The sequence below is a fragment of the Sphaerodactylus townsendi genome, linkage group LG09, assembly GCF_021028975.2.
Source record: "Sphaerodactylus townsendi isolate TG3544 linkage group LG09, MPM_Stown_v2.3, whole genome shotgun sequence".
NCBI classification, from domain to species: Eukaryota; Metazoa; Chordata; class Lepidosauria; order Squamata; family Sphaerodactylidae; genus Sphaerodactylus; species Sphaerodactylus townsendi.
In genome coordinates this window covers 19,000,061-19,012,485 of record NC_059433.1, presented here as the reverse complement: position 1 = coordinate 19,012,485, position 12,425 = coordinate 19,000,061, and the positions used below count along the sequence as shown (strand labels likewise).

At 42.2% G+C, this 12,425-nt stretch overlaps 1 protein-coding gene across 9 annotated transcripts in view; it reads left to right on the top strand.

Moving 5' to 3' along the window:
* The window catches only part of ATXN1 (ataxin 1), a 287,821-nt gene that overhangs the window by 179,423 nt on the left and 95,973 nt on the right, over positions 1-12,425 (top strand). For 6 of the 9 annotated variants that reach the window (XM_048507790.1, XM_048507791.1, XM_048507793.1 and 3 more), the window contains one exon: positions 6,197-6,293. The exons of 2 other annotated variants lie outside the window; for them this stretch is intronic. The gene's annotated coding sequence lies outside the window, so the exon portion shown is untranslated. Of the gene's footprint in view, positions 1-6,196; positions 6,294-11,426; positions 11,777-12,425 lie in introns of those variants that run through there. One more of the 9 variants, XR_007245459.1, reaches the window with a different exon arrangement.

Below are 12,425 nucleotides of genomic sequence, written 5' to 3'. Positions count from 1 at the left end.
CAGACCAGGTGCTCAGGAGCAGCAGCAGCAGCAGGCCATTGCTTTCACATCCTGCATGTGAGCTCCCAAAGGCACCTGGTGGGCCACTGTAAGTAGCAGAGAGCTGGACTAGATGGACTCTGGTCTGATCCAGCTGGCTTGTTCTTATGTTCTTAAAGAAGAAGCTATGGAGGCTTTCAGAAAAGGGGGAGGGGAAAAATGATCCTGTAAGTCCTTGTGAGTTCCTGCTTGTAGGTATCTAAAAGCAGAGAATAGGGCTATAAGGCATCCTAGCCATGATGTTGTGGTCCTGAGAGGATACCAACTGGAACCTGTGTCAGACCTTCTCTGGTTTCTGATGAGAAGTTAGTGGCACGTTTTCTGTTTTGTTCTCTCTCTCCTTGAAGACTTGAAACTCAATGAAGGGTGCAACGTTTGCTTAAGAGGTCATATTCATACTCCATGGGATGGTCATATTGCTCTGGCTGCTTTTGGATTAAAATAATTAACATTGCTGCTTTGAGTGGCAATCCCACAATCGGGTTCTTCACTTACACACAGCGAGGTGTTCTCATTCGCAATGTGGCATTCTTGCTTCTCCCCTCCAGTAGAGAGATTTGTTCTATATATACATACCTCTCTGGGTAGGGTAAGCATCTTCCCACTGTGCTCTCTTCTGATTGCTGTGAAAACAGCATCACTGAGGATTTTCTTTAAGCTTTGTCAATTATCTTTTTCTTTACCTGGATAGCTAGGGAATCTTCTGTCAATTTAGTTCCTTTGGCCACTGCTTTTATTTTTCAATGGGATTATGCTTGTTTGCACAATCCTCCTGGCTTTCTGTTTCCCGCCCATACGCCTACAGTTTTGTGGATTCCTTAAAAAGTGTAGTGGTTGTGGGCATAATGATCCTACATAGGACAGACACGGTTGTCGCTTTATTCCAAGCTCTATGCCCGAGAGCCGTTTTAATGGCCTGCCCCTAACCTCTAAATCTGTTGCCAAATTGGCTGTTAAGCACCACTAAGGTTGAAAGGTTGCATTTGAGAAAACAACTTTTCCAATTTGCGAGGCCAACTTCTCTGCCAGACAAAAGAACCACAGAAGAGCAGCCACAAATGTCAAATTTGGGATCTATCACTGCCTCCAACTGTAGCTCTGACCTTGAATTCCCACTTCCGAATCCATCAGATCTTTGTATCACTAGTCTGTACAGTTATACAAGTTTCAAGCTAGGTTAAGACCTGATTCAAACACAACTTGTGCTACAGCGCATGGAAGAGCTTGCGTCTCTGCATACATTTGGGAGTCCAGCTCCATCCAGAATGGGTGACACTTGAAGAAGGCCTTCTGCTTAACATTTGCACTTCCATCTTTTCAGACTTAAGCTTCAGCTTATTAGAGCACATCCACCTCCAAGCACCAGTTCAGCCTCCCTGACAACCAAGCCCATTCCCTTATAACCACCTTAATTTTCAGTTACCCAATGTCCATTGACATGGTCTTCCTCCTATAGAAAGTATCACAAGATAAATGAATTTGGAGACCTTTTTGTTTCTTTTCTAGCTTAGACCACTGGCTTCTTGTCAATGTGAAACCCAGGATGTGTCATTCTCTTTTCTCCCTTTAGAGCACCTTGTCCTACCAAGGCATGTACAACTTTCTTCTGAATCTTGACTTTTCAGGTTCAACCCTGCTTCGATCTCATGGTATCATTGACTTCTGTCACAGTTTATGCTTATTTTTGAATGTACCTGTTACAGATTTGGTGCATCTGTTATCCTTGATCACATCAAGCAGACAATGAAAGGCATGTCTTGATTTCTCACTGCCATGTACAACTAAACTCTGGGTTAGATCCAGCCAGCTTTTTTACTAAATTTCCCTATTCTGCATAGTTTTTGTCCATGCCTCTTCCATGATCTCCAGCATAGCGTTTTGGGTGGTCAAAGGGGTCTCCATCCTTATTTTTTCATCACCAGAAAAACTGGTTGGCTCCAACCTCTATCTTGTGTTGCTTTTCTAACCCCCTACTATAGTTTGTTCAACAGATGTGTCCTGATGTGGAGTTTACTTTGCGAACCATGAGGACATGGATGATAGTAGAACATACTGTGCATACCACCTTGGAACTTGTGGAAGCATAGATAATACTTCTATCCTTCCTTTTTCTTTTAAAAGTAAAGATGGTGCAGATAGTAGCAGACCTCATCAGCAAATGGTCCATCCATAAGCTTCAGGACTTTGTGTGAATACACATACTAAATTAGGACTGGTGCATATATCTTAGTGTTTTCATAATCACAGTGTATGTCGCCAGTACATATAGTCTCTTTACTGATACATAAAACTAGAACAGAAGTGTTGCACACAAATGGTTTCCTCAAGGGGAATGCAACTGTACAAGTACAAGACGATCCTTTGACGAGCTTTTAACCCAAAGATTTTTTTTCAAATGTAATGTTACCCAGAATATAAACCCCACCTGTGTTTTTTCCCCAGTCTGAGTAGACGTTCTTTGTACACTCTGTATGTCTGTTGACGTCTTTCATTCAAGATAATAAGGGCAGTAAACCCTTTTTGCTAAGACGCTCAGTGCAAAGGCAAATACAGTTCTTTGCAAAAATAGTCTAATTGAGAGTTAATTTTTGTGTGGTCGGTCTCCTTTTTGCACTCTTTTTGCTAGATAGTAAGCAACCTGCACCCAAGATTATCAAGGAACATTCTACTTGTGGAGAAGCTATTCTTTTGCATATTTCTGCAAGCTGCTATTTGGTACACCCCTTGAAGAGTTTCTAGACTTATACCTTAGATGCAACATTTTTGTTTATGCTGCAACTCTAAAATTTCTGTGATATTCCAGCACCGACCTCTGGATATGTTAGCTTATCTGTTCTGGGATCATACGAAGTCCATGAAGAAATAGGTTGCCGACCTCTACCTGGTGTATTTTACATGGTCAGCCTGCTCTCCACTGCCAGTATCTTCCGTTCGCTGTCAGTTACTTTTGCAACAGAGCGGAAGGCCCTGAGTAGGAAGATATTTGACTTCCCCATTAAGGGTTGTGCACCTTGGACAAATCTCTCTAGTCACGGGGAGGATCAGGTGCTCAATCTTTTTAACTGGAGGTTGGGGAAGCTTCACAGATGCCTTACATAGACAAAATGCCCAGTCGTAGAAATACACAAAGAGCTTCTTGAAGTACACCACTGAAAGGTATTTGTTTTTCTTTCTTACTCTACTGCTGACTTCATTGGACTTAGAAGAAGGTAACTCTGGTTAGGATTGCACTGTAATTGTTTTAAAAGCTACAGTTTATGATATAACCATTGAAGGACAGCCTAGTTGATCTGGTCATATGCAGTTATGTAGACAATTCAAGTTTCATTCAGGAGTTTTAATGTTTTTGAGTGTTGAAGAGGCCATAGTTCTTTCATGTAGAAGCAATCTTGTGCATTTCTTCTAGTTATAATGATTTTCAATTAGTGGTCTAGAAAAGACCTTTGCTTGAGGCTATAGAAAGCCACTGGCAGTCTGTGTAGATAATACTGGCTAGAAGAACCAGTTCTCCTATTCAGTTTAAATTTCATAAATGTAAACCTGACTGTATGAAAAGTCAAAATTGCCCCTCTAATTTCAATCACAATTTTTGCTTTATTCCTACTTTGGAAATCATGAATCCATGTCCAGATCTTTAGCAAATCAACTTCTTCCTGGTCTATACTTTTCTTCATGCTTGAGTCACACCTTTGTTTCAAGTGCACTGGGGTTATTATGAATTTTGGTATGGCATAATACTAAAATTTCAGTTTGGTGTTTGGAAGAATGGGCAGTAACAATACAAAGGCATGGGCTAGCACCATGGTGGCGAACCTTTGGCACTCCAGATGTTATGGACTACAATTCCCATCATCCCCTGCCAATAGGCCATGCTGGCAGGGGCTGATGGGAATTGTAGTCCATAACATCTGGAGTGCCAAAGGTTTGCCACCACTGGGCTAGCATATGTAACATATTCCTAAGATCAGTCCATATACCAGAGGACTAGAGAATAGTCAGTGTCTCACTCTGTCTCACTAACTTTTTGAACCTTTGAAAATATTCGTAAAGATGTAGGCAGGAATGAACTGGTTGATATTGTTTCAGATTCCAGAAGGCTATTGGCAGTTCCTCACTAAAGACTTCTGAGCAAACTTCAGAGTTGTGGGATAAGAGGAAAATATTGGAAATTGTGAAAAACAAAAAACAGAGAATAATAAATAAATGGTCAGTTTTCGTATTGGGAGGATGTAAACAGTCGGCTCCCTTGAGGAACTGTATTGGGACTGGTGCTTTTCAATTTGTTCATAAATAACCCGGAGTGAGTGGTGATATGGCCAAGTATGTGGATCACACCAAATTATTCAGGGTGGTGAAGACAAAAATGGAATACAGAGCACTCCAAAAGGATGTATCCAAACTGGGGGAATGGCTGTTGAAATGGCAAATGACTTTCAGCATGAGTTGTGATGCATGGTGGGGCAAAATATTCCCAATTTCATGTATACATTAATGGGATCAGAGCTGGGAGTGACTGAACGAGAAAGGGATTTTGGGGAGTTACCTAGAGCTTGATAGCTTGATGAAAATGTTGACCCAGTGTGCGACTGCTGTGAAAAAGGCAAATTTTGTCATAACTAGAACAGGTCATAGAGAATAAATCAACTGCCATCATACTGCCCTTATACAAATCTACAGTGAAACCACACCTGGAATACTGAGGTCACCACACCTGAAAAAGGATATTGTAGAGCTTGAAAAGAAGGTGCAGAAAGGAGCAACCAAAACAATTGAGGGCTAGAGCAGCCGCCCTATGGGGATCAGCGAAAATGCTCAGGACTGATAATCAAGACGAGCAAGGAAGGTTCTTGCATGGGGTGGAGGGAGTGGACAGGAAGAAGCTTCTGCCCATCCCATAATACCAGAACCTAGGGCCGTCAATTGAAGGTGAAGGGTGGGAGAATCAGGCCAGATCAAAGAAAATACTTCTCACAATGCATAATTAAATTGTGGAACTCGCTTCCGAAGGATGTAGGGATGGTCGCCAGCTTGCAAGATTTTAGTGTGGGAGTGGAGAAATTCATAGAGGCCAGGGCTATCAGTGGCTACTAGTCATTATGGATATCCACTCCCTCTAGTACCGTGGTGGCGAACCTTTGGCACTCCAGATGTTATGGACTACAATTCCCATCAGCCCCTTCCAGCATGGCCAATTGGCCATGCTGCAGGGGCTGATGGGAATTGTAGTCCATAACATCTGGAGTGCCAAAGGTTCGCCACCACTGCCTAGTACCAGAGGCAGCATGTCTCTTTATGCCAGTTGTTGGAAAGCATATTGGAGGGGATGCTGTGGCAGCCATCCAGCCTGTGATCTCCCAAGAGGCAGCCGATTGGCTGCTGTGTGAACCAATTGCTGGACTTAATGGGCCTTGGTCTGATCTAGCATAGCTCTGATCTTATACAAAGATATAAGCTCTTATATATAAGCTCCGATCTTATGCAAAGTTTTAAGAAGACCTGGCTTGGGCTATATAAAAAATGCTCCTTATTAGGCATAGAAGCTGTTTGTGAGCATATTGAATCCTTCTCAACTGCCGTTGCACTTTAGGCAGTGTATAAGTGTTTTTCTTAGTGGGTGGGTCTGGGTGATAGCCAAGTGGAAATTTTCACAGCATTGCAAAATTGTACAATACACTTATTGCTGCAAAATTGTACAGCACCATGTAGACTTGTGACGTACTTCAAGTAACGGTTCTGACCATGCACAGGTTTGTGTGTGGGTGGACTTTTAACCCCTGAGCACTCAACAAAGAACAAATTCAGAGTGGGTATGGAGCCTCGCCCTCTTGGGTCCCTGTGCCGTATTAAAACCATATGCATGTGTGGCTTTCCCAGGCAACTCCTTCAGTAATAGTGGTATCACAAAAAATGTGAAAGGTTCTTTTTGAAACTGCAAATTAGCATCCACTTTTTATTTGTGCTTTTTGGAGCAAGATCTGCTGGGCTGCAGCCCACAACGAAATCGAGAAGCGGGGCTCGATGTGCGTTTTAAAGCAGGATTTCTAACGAGCAGTCGACATGTCTTGTCAGTTTGTTGAAATTAACATTCGTGTTTTCCTCCTCGCCATATCACTTGCACCTTTTAAAACATATGTATGTTTTAACTTTTATTCAAAAGAGAGCTCCGCTGAGGGTCTGTGAGCAATCCAGCAACATCTGCAAATTCTTCAAGGCGAAGGATAATCTGGGACTTCCAACAGAAGACAGTGAATGTTGTGAGTACACTAAAAAAATAACGATTTCTGAAAAAAAATCCTCTGTGAATATTCTTGGCATTTTGCAGTTGGAGTTGGAAGGAGTGTTTACTTGGCAGATACCGAAAACTTGTTCAGAGCTATGTTTCAGTACACGGTGCCTATTGAAGTAAAGGGATGGGTGTCCCCTCTTCATATAGGAAAGCTGTTTCCCTTTTGCTTCTTTTCTAATATGACAGTTTTCCACAGAGAGGTTCCTCCATCTTAATACCTCAGGTGATTTTAAAGAGGCAAAGTCTTTGAAGATGAAGAGTCGTAGGATGGACGACTTTAAGTGGCTGTTTGCTGTGAACCGTCAGGCCAGTTCCCCGCGATTTCTTGAACAACTGACAATGGGAAGCAGAGATGAGAGGCTGTTCAGATGTAGTGTGTCACTGTACATAACAATATGATAGGTACTGAAAGAGTTTTTTCCTCAGGGGGGAAAAAAACCCTAAAACGTAAATGGGTGACAATATATTGATAACACATTTTGCTACTTGTCAACATTTTGGATAAATGTGATAACAGGAAGTGCTGTACATTACTGATATGAAGTAAAACAGTGTACAATGTGCATCTTTTTCATTGCATAAATTAACACTTAAAGTTGACTTGGAAGCAGAGGCTCTGGTGTCAAATCTGGAGGAAACTACCCCCTCAAGAGAATAATAGTCATGTGTGTGTGCATGTATTCCGCTCTCTTCAGTGGAATTTATCTATAGTTGTTTGAGTTTAAGATTGTAGCAAAAGACTTGTTCAAATATTATGCGTATAAGAAAATTAATGTTAAGAGAATCTTGTTGTGTCTTTGAAACTAGGTAACTTTTTGTCAAGTTTTCTTTGGCATTCCTAGTCCCACATCTCTGAGCAACTATATATTGGATCAGTTTTTGTTTGTTTCTTTGTTTATCATCTGCCTTTCGAGATTCAAGGGGGATTACAATGTATAAACAGTGCAGTCAGACAACATAAAAGAACCAGTAAACGATGCAGTAAGACCAATATTACAGAAGTAGCAAACAATGAGAACAGTAAACTGAGGCAATCAATACTGTTAAGGGAAGTGCATTACAAGGTAAAGGAAATACAGTAAAGCAGGTGATAACTATAGTAATCATTGCAGTTGGCTACAGTGCTGTTCAGTTATAAAGGTGCCCTCCTGGGCTTCAATAGTATGCCCACAAATATAGATTTGCATAGAATTAAGGCCCAGAGCTCACAAAATGCTTAGGATTGGACTGCAATCGGCTCATGTGGAGTTTTGTTTTTAAACTAATGCTTATGAATCCATGTGTGATGCTGGAATTCTGTTATCCAGGCCTTCTCAATCTTTCCAGTATCATAACTGAAGTGGTTCAAGTTTTTATCATTGCTGTATAAAAACTTGACTTGTTAAAATGTTATACTTCAGTGGTTTAAAGGTGGAAAAGGAAACAGTGGGCTAGAATTCATTTTGGCATCCATGTTCTTAACTTAACTTAACTTAACTCAATGATGCGGCTGGCCTCCACACGGGCCAGGACTTTCACAGCCCTGGCCCTGGCCTGGTGGAACACTCTTCCTCCAGCTGTCCGGGCCCTGCGGGACCTTGGTGAGTTCCGCAGGGCCTGTAAGACTGAGTTGTTCCGCCGGGCCTTTGGAGTGTCCAGTCGCTGAAATGTGCGCCCCCCTCTCTCTATATTTGATTACCACCAAATGCTACCCCCTTAGAGGGGAGTCCGGCCGTTCCCTTTCCTTAGGGAGGCCTCTAATTAAATTGGGTTTTGGGGTGCCTGATATCTTTGTATTGACTGCTGCTTTTAATAGATTTTAATAGATTTTATTGGTTTAATAATTTTACTGATTGTAATGAATATTGTTGTGCACCGCCCAGAGCCCCTCGGGGATGGGGCGGTCTACAAATTCAAGAAATAAATAAATAAAATAAATAAACTTAGAAATATATGTTCATATTATGCTTAATTTAGTTTTAGTGATCACACCCTCTTTAAATGACCCAAGAAGAGTAGACTTGATAGACTGATGGATAATTGCAGTGAATCCTGTGTCCTTTCTTATAGTTTAACATTTTACAAAGATAACAGATACATTTATTTTTGCATTAAAGGAATTATGTGAATTTACAGTACAATTCTTCCTAAGTCATACTCTTGATTTCAGTGGACTTGGAAGAGCGTAGCTACTTAGGAGAGGACTGAGAGTTGCTTTTAAAGATACTGTGGTGGTAATCAAAGCTATTAAAATTTCCCCAGACTAGGTTGGCTTTGAAATTAATACATGAATGTCTTTCTTATCCTTGCCTACGTTGCAGAGCTGTTGTGAGATTACAACAGGGACAAGGAATTTGAAAGACTTAGATAGTAATAAATGATATAGTGCTAATCTCCACTGTTGTCCTCCTTTGTAGTCTTGATTGCACCAGGAGACGAACAACCTACTGTTGGAGTGTGTAGTCTAGTCCCCCCCTCCCAGAACTTTGAATAGATATGTAAAAGTACAAAAGTTTTGTCTGCAAACCTGAATTCATAATCCAAGGCCATGTTCATTTTTTCAGTTTAATGGAATATGTTTATATTGTCGAAGGCTTTCACGGCCGGAATCACTGTCGTGTTGTGGGGTTTCCGGGCTGTATGGCCGTGTTCCAGTAATATTTTCTCCTGACGTTTCGCCTGCATCTGTGGCTAGCATGATCCTCTGAAGATGCCAGCCACAGATGCAGGCCAAACATCAGGAGAAAATGCCTACAAACTATGACCATATGAAGCTTCTTAACGCTCCAATGCTTAACTTTATTTCTGTGTTGTCTGTGAATAGAGGAAGAAGACTGAATACTATTCTTTAAAGAAAAAATCATCTTTAGTTACTCTTGAACTCTTTGCTCTTGATAAAAAAACAAACATCTTCCCAGGGTTCCTTCGTGCAATACAGTAGGAAGTAACTACATTTTCCCTACAAAAAAGAACCCTGGAGAAGAGCCAGGTAGTGTCTACTATAGCATTGACTTCAGAGGTGGGGTCCAGCAGGTTCTTACAGGTTCCCGAGAGTGGGTTACTAATTATTTGTGTGTGCCGAGAGGGGGTTACTAATTGGTGATTTTGCCACATGATTTTTGCCTTAGTTACGCCCCTCCTCTCAGCAGTAGCGCGCAGAACTTGAAGCAGTCTAGCAGGAGGAGGTGCACAGCGGTGTGTAGCAGCCACTGTGTGCATTCGTTTCCATGCAAGGACTACAGCGGCATGCGTCCTTATACAACTTCAACCGGGAATTGCCCGCCCCCGGAGATGGCCGGTACGCCCCCCATCGTGCCCAGCCCAGCCCCATTGGCGCTACGCCACAGTTTGAATCCCACCACCATGGGAACCTGTTACTAAAATTTTTGGATCCCACCACTGATTGACTTTGAATGTAAGGTGCATGTGAACAGCCCGGAAACCTTTTTTGTATATGTGCTGGTGGTGCTCACCAATACTGAGTACTAGTGCCTTTGGTGATGGTGGTGGGGTGCTCTCCCAAGTCCTGAGGGAGAATTGAGATGCCAGTGGGTGAAACTTTGGGACTAAAACCACCAGACCATCGCCACATAGCCTGGAAAACCCACATCGGCCAATAGTACTCTCCCTTGAAAATCCTGATTATTTACAGCATGTACTGAAAAAATAAACTGATTTTACAACTATGAAACCACAGAGGGAGGACTGACGTGTGGGAGAACCATGCCCAAATTAATTCCAGCGCTTGTGGATCTAGTGCCAAGGCAGTCAAGAGCGAGTCAGGTGTGTGGAAAAGCCCACTGAAAGAACACGGTCGGCTGCAAACTGTCATCCAACTCAGGTGCCCGTCCTTACCCTTACCCTCTTCATGGGACTGGGACCCACATAACATGAGTACTCTATGAGACCATGTGTCAGTTCAAGTCAGTCCAGCAATGCTTCTGAAAGATACCCTTATTGCAGCTGGCTCATCTGTATATAACTCACTGAAGAGCCAGAATGTTTCCCTGATCTTGTGGAATGCGCTTTAAGAGAGGGGAAAGAAAATTTCAGCTCTCCTAGTCTTTTGGAAGTTGTAAATAGTATTTGATCAATGATTCTTTGTGGTGGTATTTGCAGCCTGCTTCTTTGCTTCTGGGGTGCTGTGTGGTTTCCGGGCTGTATGGCCGTGTTCTAGCAGCATTTTCTCCTGACGTTTCGCCTGCATCTGTGGCTGGCATCTTCAGAGGATCTGATAGCAGGAATGGAAAGCAAGTGGAGTATATATACTGTAAGGTCAAAAGGTGAGGCCCTCTGAATAGAGTAGCCTGGTATGTGAGTCACAAAGAAGTCTGTAGCCTGGGAGTAACAATGAAGATAGCAAGGTCAATAGGTAGCACCCCAGTGATTCCAGCTGTGAAAGCCTTCGACAATTCTTTGCGTCTGTTTGTTCCTTATGTAGTGGATAATTGGTTTTGTGTGCTGGATTGTTTGGTGTGCAAACTTGATTTCATTTAGTGTAGAGTTTTGGGGTGCGGGAAGGCCGCATGGTATATCCTGATGTTGTCAGCTCTCAGAAGCGAAGCCTGTTGGGTACTTGGAAGGGATAACATAAAGGAAGATGCTGGAAAGGAAGGCAACGGCAAACCACCTCTGCTTCTCACTTGCCTTGAAAGTCCGTTGCTGGGGTCACCATAAATCAGCTGCAACTTGATGACACTTTACCCAGAGAGGTTTTGTTTTGTTTGTGAGTTGCGGGTGAGCTACTGGAAAGGTAATGTAGAAATTTCTGATCCAGTAAATATATAAATATTTCACAAATTTCTCAGATTTCATGTTATTGTGCAGCTCTGAAAGCAGTGTTCATTACAGAAAATTTCAGCTCCCTACAGCAGGGGTGTCAAACATGTGGCCCAGAGGCTGGATCTGACCCCTTGAGGGGGGCTTATCAGACCTGCGAGCCAGCTGAGGGAGCCCCCATCCCCACCCCGTTTCTGATCTGACCTGGCAAGTCCACTGGGCGACCCCCCGTGTAGTGCTGTTCTGGGGCCAGCCGAGGCAGTAACAAATGAGCTCGACACCCCTACCCCTACAGCTTCTTCATCGTATACAGAAATTCCTCTCCTCTTCCCCTCCCAAACAGTGAGTAATAAACTGGAGAGATGACGTCAATCAAGCAACAATCCAGGATCGTTTTAATTTAACTTGACTGGGAGCTGACCGAGAGTGGGAGGACAGAAGAGAGGAAGTTGCAGTCGTCAGCGTGATGACAAAGTTTTGAGATGTGTTTTGGCATGTTGGAAGCTGAAGTATGACAACAAACATAATCCTGACAGCAAGACATTCTTGTAGATTCCTGATAGTTTAACATGAGATTTACCTGTATTTGTGAAGCAGGACAAAAATCATTAATAAAACAGCTTGGAATGGCTGCTTCTCTATTTTGAACTTTTTTTTATATAGGAAGTCCTGTTTTTAACCTAAAAAGTAGAATTTCAGACTGGTTATCTCTTATATTGTTACCTTGACTCTCGTCCAAGACTTTCAGGGAGGCATAAGTGCTTTTCCTTTTATCCATTTGATCTTTACAACAACATTGTAAAGAAACGAGAATTGTTAATATATCTAGAATCAGATTGGCCAGAAACAGGAAAGTTGGGTTTCATTCAAGTATGGTGTTTCTCTCTTTTTCAGATTGATGACTTTCCATATTTAAACTGGTTTCTTTTTTGTAATACATTGAACATTGTTTTGTAAATAGGTTTCCAAATTTACAAATCAAACAACATTTTAAAAACAGCCTGGGTTGGTAGGTCAGTCTGAGAAATACTGACTGGCCCAAGGTCACCCTGTGAGATTCGTGACTGAGTAGGGATTTGAATCTGTGTCTCCTAAGTCCAATTTACACACCATCCATTACACAATATCGCCTTGTTTGCAGAATATGGTTTTATCTGCCTAGAACTCATAAAGTGCAGTGGGTTACAATATGCCTCACTGGCTTGTTTTTATTACTTGAAAAGTGGTCTGAAGGATCCATTCAGGATCACTAGAAACATTAGCAACTCCTTAGGTTACGCCAACCTGCCTTTTTGTCGCAACCAGAGAAAGGAGCCAAGAGCAATCAAGGTAACTGTTTTCC